This window comes from Tamandua tetradactyla, chromosome 6 (assembly GCF_023851605.1).
Source record: "Tamandua tetradactyla isolate mTamTet1 chromosome 6, mTamTet1.pri, whole genome shotgun sequence".
Classification (NCBI taxonomy): Eukaryota; Metazoa; Chordata; class Mammalia; order Pilosa; family Myrmecophagidae; genus Tamandua; species Tamandua tetradactyla.
Genome location: NC_135332.1, coordinates 141,972,480 through 141,980,288, shown reverse-complemented (window position 1 = coordinate 141,980,288; position 7,809 = coordinate 141,972,480). Strand labels below are relative to the sequence as shown.

Genomic DNA, 7,809 nt, shown 5'->3' with positions numbered 1-7,809 from the left:
AAGGACTTTGGTAAACTAATCAAGACCCACCTAGGATGGGTAGAGTCATCTCTCCATCTACTCAAAAGGTCACACGCACAATTGGGGCATCACATCTTCATGGAGCTAATCTAATCAAAATTTCCCAACGTATAGTATCAAATCAGGATGAAAAGAAATGACTGCCCTCACAAAATTAGATCAGGATTAAAACATGGCTTTTCTGGAGTACACAATATTTTCAAACTGGCACAGACCTCTCGTTAGACTGACAAAGAAAAAGGGAGAGAGGATGCAAATAAATAAAATCAGAAATGAGATGGAGGTCATTACAATGGATCCTGAAGAAATTTTTAAAATCATAAGAGAATATTATGAACAACTATATGCCAGCAAATTAGACAACTTTTTGAAATGGACAAATTCCTTGAAACACATGAACTACCTATGTTGACTTGAGAAGAAATAAATGATCTCACAAATCAATTAAAAGTAAAGAGATTCAATCAGTCATCGAAAATCTTCCCACAAAGAAAGGGTCAGGACCAGATGGCTTCACAGGGGAATTTTAACAAACATTCCAAAAAAAAATTGACACGACTCCTGCTCAAACTTTTCTGAAAAAAAAGATGAGGAAAAAGGGATGCTACAACTCATTTTATGAGTTAACATCACTCTAATACCAAGACAGGATAAAGACATTACAAGAAAGGAAAACTACAGACCAATCTCCCTAATGAACATAGATGCAAAAATTCTCAACAAAATTCTAGCAAATCAAATCCAGTGACACATTAAAAGAATATACATTGCAACCAAGTGGGGCTTATACCAGGAATGCAAGGGTCATTTAACACAAGAAAATCAATCAACACAATACAGCATATTAACAAATCAAAAGGGAACAATCATATGATCATCTTGATTGATGCTGTAAAAGCATTCAACAAAATTCAGCATTCTTTCTTGATAAGAGCACTTAAAAAGATAGGGATTGAAAGAAACTTCCTCAGTTTCATGGAGGGCACATATAAAAAACCCATAGCGGACAGGCAACGGTGGTTCAGTGACAAGAGTTCTTGACTGCCATGCCAGAAACCTGGGTTCAATTCCTGATGCCTACCATGCAAAAAGAAAAAAAAAAAAAAAACCAAAAAAACAACAACCAGCATCATATTTAATGGTGAGAGATTGAAAATATTCCCCCTAAGATAGGATGAGACAAGGATGCCCATTGTCACCACTATCATTCAACATTTACCAGAAGTCCTAGCTGAAGCAACCAGACAGAAGAAATAAAAGGCATCCAAATAGATGACATGATCCTATACTTGGAAAACCATGAAGAGTCTACAACAAAGGTACCTGAGCTAATAACCAAATTCAGCAAAGTGGCAGGATACAAGATTAATGTATAAAAATCAGTTATATTTCTATACACAAGTAATGACCTGTCTGAGGAGACAATTAAGAAAAACAAATTTCAAAATAGCAAGCAAATGAATCAGGTATCTAGGAATAAGCCTAACTGGAGATGTCAAGGACTTGTACACAGAAAACTACAAAACATTGCTAAAAAAAAATAAAAATGACCTAAATAGATGGAAAGACATTACATGCTCATGGATAGGAAGGTTGAATGTCATTAAGATGTCACTTCTACCCAAATCGATCTACAGATTCAAAGTAATACCAATCAAAATCCCAACAACCTACTTTGAAGACTTGGAAAACTAGTTATCAAATTTATTTGGAAGGGGAAGTGTCCCTGAATAGCTAAACACATCCTAAAAAAAAGAAGAGCAAAGTCAGAGGACTAACACTTTCTGATGTTAAAGCTTAAAAAGCTACAGTGATCATAACAGCATAGTACTGGCACAAAGAGAAGTATTGACAAATGGAATCAAATCGAAGAGTGCAGACATAGACCACCAAATCTATAGACAACTGATCTTTGATAAGGCCCCTAAATCCACTGAACTGGGACAGAACAGTCTTTTCAATAAATGGGTATGGGAGAATTGGATACTGTTTTAGTTTGCCAAAGCTGCCAGAATGCAACACATCAGAGATGAATTGGCTTTTAATAAAAGGGGATTTACTTAGTTAAAAACTTATAATTCTTCAGAGGAAAGGCAGCTAAGTTTCATTTGAGGTTCAAGGAAGGCACAAGGCAACATCTGCTGGCCTTCTCTCCTAGCTTCTGAGTTCCAACAGATCTCCTCAGGGTGATTCCTTTCCGCATCTCTAAATGTCTGGGCTGAGCTGTGAGTGCTGAGATGAGGTATGCTGAGCTGCTTGGGCTGTGCTACATTGGGCTCTCTTCTGACCTCTCTCTTTTAAGCCTGTAGATAATTAAATTAAACATCACTCATTGTGGAAGGCACTCCCCTTCGCCAACTGCAGATGTAATCATCCATAAAGGAATTTCACATGCTAAGGATTCAAGCATCAGTGCTAGGCACCATCACCTAGAGTCAAGTTGACAGTGACCCTAGCTACCATAGATACCAAGAGCCAAAAGAATAAAAAAGGACCCGACCTTACACCTTATACAGAAATTAAATCAAACAGATTAAAGAACCTAAATTGCCGGATGTAATATCGGCAATTCATCTCTCAGGCCCTCCACCTAGCAACTTCTGACCTCACATCGCACCACTGTCTTCTCACTCTCCGATTGGCCCAACCTTCGTCCTCTCGCTCTCTGCCTGGCAACATCATATTCAAGTCATTCCATTGGACCGTTCTGCTCTCAGCACACCCAATCCCTCACTGCCACCCTTAGCCTCCTCACCAATCACGCAGCGCGCCTCCCCTGGCCCCCCCCCATTTCCGCCTCACCACTATATAAACCTCTGCACTTCCTGTAATAAACGTTCGATGTGTAATGCCACTGGTTCTCGCGACTCTTCCTTTAAGCAGTCGCGCGCCCTCACACACCTTCGAGCCCCCGGGACCTAAAGCAGATCGCGACTGCCCGAGTCCGCCCGTTCGCTGAGAGACAGACCCCAAGCGGGAGCACCGGACCGGACCGGCTCCTGCACTAAATGTAAGAGCCAGTACCATAAAACCTCTAAAAGAAAATACAGGTAAACATCTTGAAGATCTAGTTATAGAAGGTAGCTTCTTAAACTTTACACCTAAAGCACAAGCAGTGAAAGAAAAAAAAAGATAAATGGGAGCTCCTTAAGATCAAAAGCTTCTCTGCCTCAAAGGACTTTGTCAAAAAGGTGAAGAGACAGCCAACTCAACAGAAGAAAATATTTGGAAACCACAAATCAGATAAAGGCTTGATATCCTGTGTATATAAAGAATTATACAGCTCAGCAATCCAATTATAAAATGGGCAGAGGATAAATGAACAGACACTTTTCCAAAAAGCAAATACAAATGGATAAAAGTCACATGAAGAGATGTTCATTTTCATTAGCTTTAAGGGAAATGCAAATCAAGATGATGAATGACATACACCTATAAGAATGGCGGCTATCATGTCTCTTGAAAATGATTGTATAATTATATAGCTTTCACAGTGTGACTGTGTGATTCTGAAAACCTTGTGTCTGATGCTCCTTTTATCTGCAGTATGGACAGATAAGTAAAACATATGGATTAAAAATAAACAAATAATAGTGGGAACAAATGTTAAAATAAATTTAGTAGATTGAAATGCTAGTGATCATTGAAAGGGAGTGCTAAGGGGTATAGAAAAAATAGGGGAAACAAAGGCTAAAATATATTGGGTAGCTGGAAATACTAGCAGTCAATGAGAGGGAGAGGTAAGGGGTATGGTATGTATGCATCTTTTCTTTTTATTTCTTTTTCTGAATTGATGCAAATGTTCTAAGAAATGACCATGGTGATGAATATACAACTATGTGATGATGTTGTGGGTTTTGATTACATACCAAGAATGGAATGATCATATGGTGAGAATGTTCATGTTTGTATGTTATGTTTAAGAAAAAATTTAAAAAAGAATAAAAAAAGAATGGCGGCTATGAAACAAATGAAAACTACAAAAGTTGGAGAGGATGTGGAGAAATTGAAACACTTATTCACTGTTAGTGAGAATGTATAATGGTGCAATTATTGGAATGGTTTGGCAGTTCCTCAGAAAACTAAATATTGAGTTGCCCTATGAGCCAGCAATACCAAATCTAGGTATATACCCAGAATAGCTGAAAGCAGTGATATGAACAGACATTTGCACACTGATGTTCATAACAGTACTTTTCATAATTGCTAAAAAAAAAATGGAGACAATCCAAGTGCCCATCAACAGATGAGTGGATAAACAAAATGTGGTATACATATATGTGTGTGTGTGTGTATATATATATATATATACACCACAATCTGTTTATAATACATTGGAATATTATGCAGCAGGAAGATGAGATGAGGTCCTGAAACATATGACAACATGGATGAAATTTAAGGACATAATTCTGAGTAAAATAAGTGACACAAAAGGATAGATACTGTATGATTTCATTATTATGATTCTGGTGAAGTCTCAGAGATTACTTCTGGTAATATCAGAGGTTACACTATAGAATATAGCAGACCTAGAGGTACACAGAAGCTAGAGATGGAAGGAAAGGCTACCCAATGAGGTTGAACTTAAATGCAAGGGAAATGATAGAAGTGATGATAGCTAATTAGTGGGGTTAAAAGTAACATTGCCGTATTGAAGGTGTATATGATTGAAAGAGGATGTATAGTGCCATGTATCCCACTGATTAAATCTATAATTATAAATAAGTTTCTTGCAAGTATTTCAAAGGTTTGATATTGGACAGAGTCCATAGTAGACGGGCATGGGGGAAAACTAAAAATCCATGCTATGGCCAATAGTTAACGGGAAGACATCAACAGTGCCACAGCATTGCCAGGGGCAACTAACTGGGAAGGGAGATGCGGAGAACAAGTGGTAAGGGGTAGTTTTGATTTGATATTTGGTGAGGCTGTGTTGTTGGTTCCTTGTTGTTATGGACCATTGAAAAATGTCTAAAATTGAGAGTGCCACTGATTGTACAACCAAGTGAGGATACTGTAAAATATGGTTTATTTTGGACATAATCCATGATGCTCACTAGATGGAGGGAGCTGCAGAGTATAATGACTGAGAAGCAGAATGGTGAACTGTGATACCTTTATATGATGGAATATGATTTGGCTACAAAAAGGATGGATCTTGAGAGGCACACGATGAACTGAATAAACCTTGGAGATACTGTGTTGGGCAAAATAAGCCAGAAAGAAAAGAATAGGCTAAAGTCTCTTTCAGAAAGCACATATAAGTATATTGGAGCCTAGATTGTAAGCCCTTATAGCAGACACGCTTTGTCTGAAGTTGTAAGTGTATTTCTAGATTCTGAGACATTAAGCTATATATGTATCAGCTAGTATTTCCCTAAAACTTTGAATAACTCTGTGACACCTCCCACCCAGAAATTGGAGTTCTGCAGTTCTGAAAGTGAGCATAGCTATATATAATAACAATTAAAGTAACCAAAAAAAGAGATTGGGCCTCAATTAAAGATAAAAGTGAAGCCAATCTGGTTGAGATTAAGGTAAATCAGAACATAGGGTAAAAAATGACAGTGTATGTACTCTAGACGTTCACCAGCTATATGAGATCAAAGGCAGTGAGGTTTATTATGTCTAGAACCTAAATTTTCTGTAGCACACAACTGAAATCAACCTGTTTGGATAGCTCAGTTAAACAACCCAAATTCCTGGAGTCCAGAACTAGGACTCCTAATTCTTTACAGCTTAATGCAATACCAGGATACATCTCAGGTTATGGTGGACTGGTAATTTAAAAAGTATTGGTAGAGTCCCTTGAGGGTCCAAAGGGGGGGGGGGGAAATATATATATATATATATGGAAGTATTAAACTTTCCCATTTGTGAAATTCCAGGTACCCTCTCAACCACTGGGGGACTCTTAAGAAAATAGACCAAGCCCTTGATTTTTTTTAAGACACATTTATTGATTGTCATGATCAGACTATTAAATTTAGCAATCAACAGCATGGATGCAAAAAAAAGTCTACATTAAAACCCTTTGTTGGGGGTGGGCCGTGGTGGCTCAGTGGCAAGAACGCTTGCCTGCCATGACAGAGGACCCGGGTTTGATTCCCGGTGCCTGCCCATGTAAAAAAAAAAAAAACCCTTTGTTGGAATGCTTTACATTTTCCACAGATCAGAAACTAACTTAACCTGTTATACAATTAGTCACAAATACAGTCCTTGTGTTTTTTTCCCATACACATGACTATTGTCTAAAATGTGTCTTCTTTGTAGCAGCTAGGCCCTGCCACCATTGTACTTGCCTGAGTTCACAAATCTGTTGTTACCTGTAGCTTCCCCGTCACTTCTCTGGCTCTTCTCTCCTGTTAAGCTTTGTTTCCTAGAATTAAAACCTTCTGCCACTACCTTAGCTACTGCTGCTGCTGGAACCACCATAGCCACCTTGGTTTCGTGGTTTGGCAAAATATTGGCCTCTACCACCATAAGGGCCAGAGCTTCTGTCTCCAAAATTTCCTCCCTTCATGGGTCCAAAATTTGAAGACTGATTGTTGTAACTGCCAAAATCATTGCAACTTCCGCTACCTCCAAAACTGATTCCATTTTTACCAAATTCATTATAGCCATCCCCACTGCCACCATATCCACCACCACCTCGGCTGCCACCAAAGCTACCACAACCACTGAAGTTTCCTCTATGACCAAAGTTGTCATTCCCACTAAAACCACCTCCACAACCACCACCTAAGTTTCCAGAACCACTTCAACCTCTTTGGCTGGATGAAGCACTGGGCATCTCTTGCTTAGACAGGCCTTTCCTTACTTCACAGTTGTGGCCATTCACAGTATGGTATTTCTGAATGACAATCCTATCCACAGATTCATGGTCGTTAAAGGTTACAAAAGCAAAGCCTCTCTTCTTGCCACTGCCTTGGTCAGTCATGATTTCAATCACTTAAATTTTCCCATACTGCTCAAAATAATCTCTTAGGTGATGCTTTTCAGTGTCTTCTTTCATGCCATCAACAAAGATCTTTTTCACAGTTAAGTGGGCATCTGTCTTTGAGTCTTGAGACAGCGTTCTTTGGCTCCACAACTCTTCCATCCACTTTATGTGGCCTTGCATTCATGCTACATCCACCTCCTCCACAGTGGCATATGTGACAAACCCAAAGCCTTGGGAGCGTTTGGTGTTTGGATCTCTCATTAGCACACAGTCTGTGAGTGTTCCCCATTGCTCAAAATGGCTCCTCAGACTTTCACAGGTTATTTCAAATTTTAATCCTCTGATGAAGAACTTCCGCAGCTATTCAAGCTCTTTAGGAGACTCTCACTTGGACATGATGGCAGTGGGAGGAAAGACTTCAACAATGTTTCCTCAGCGGCATCCACCAGCTGAAAGCTAAGCCCTTGATTTTAAAGCGTACCCTTATGAAACTTATATCTGTAGGGGAGAAGCTAAGACTACTCGTAAGAGCTGCTTTCAGGAAGCCTCTTTGTTGCTCCTATGTGGCCTCCCTCTCTGTCTAAGCCCAACTCTGCAAGGAAAATCACTGCCCTCTCTACTACATGAAACATGATATTTAGGGGTGAAATTCTCCTTGACAACATGGGGCATGATTCCCAGGAATGAGTCTGGCTCTGGCTCCATGGGATTGACAATGCCTTCCTGACCAAAAGGGGGGAAAGAACTGTAATAAAATAAGGCATCCATGGCTAAGAGAGATTAAATAGAGTCAAGAGTCTATTCTGGAGGCTACTCTTATGCAAGCTTCAGTTAGATAGTGC

The 7,809-nt window shown here is 39.3% G+C and overlaps 1 pseudogene; it reads right to left on the bottom strand.

The window, feature by feature from the left end:
* Window positions 1–6,409: 6,409 nt before the first annotated feature.
* Window positions 6,410–7,363, bottom strand: LOC143686392 (heterogeneous nuclear ribonucleoprotein A1-like; annotated as a pseudogene).
* Between the last annotated feature and the right edge of the window lie 446 nt (window positions 7,364–7,809).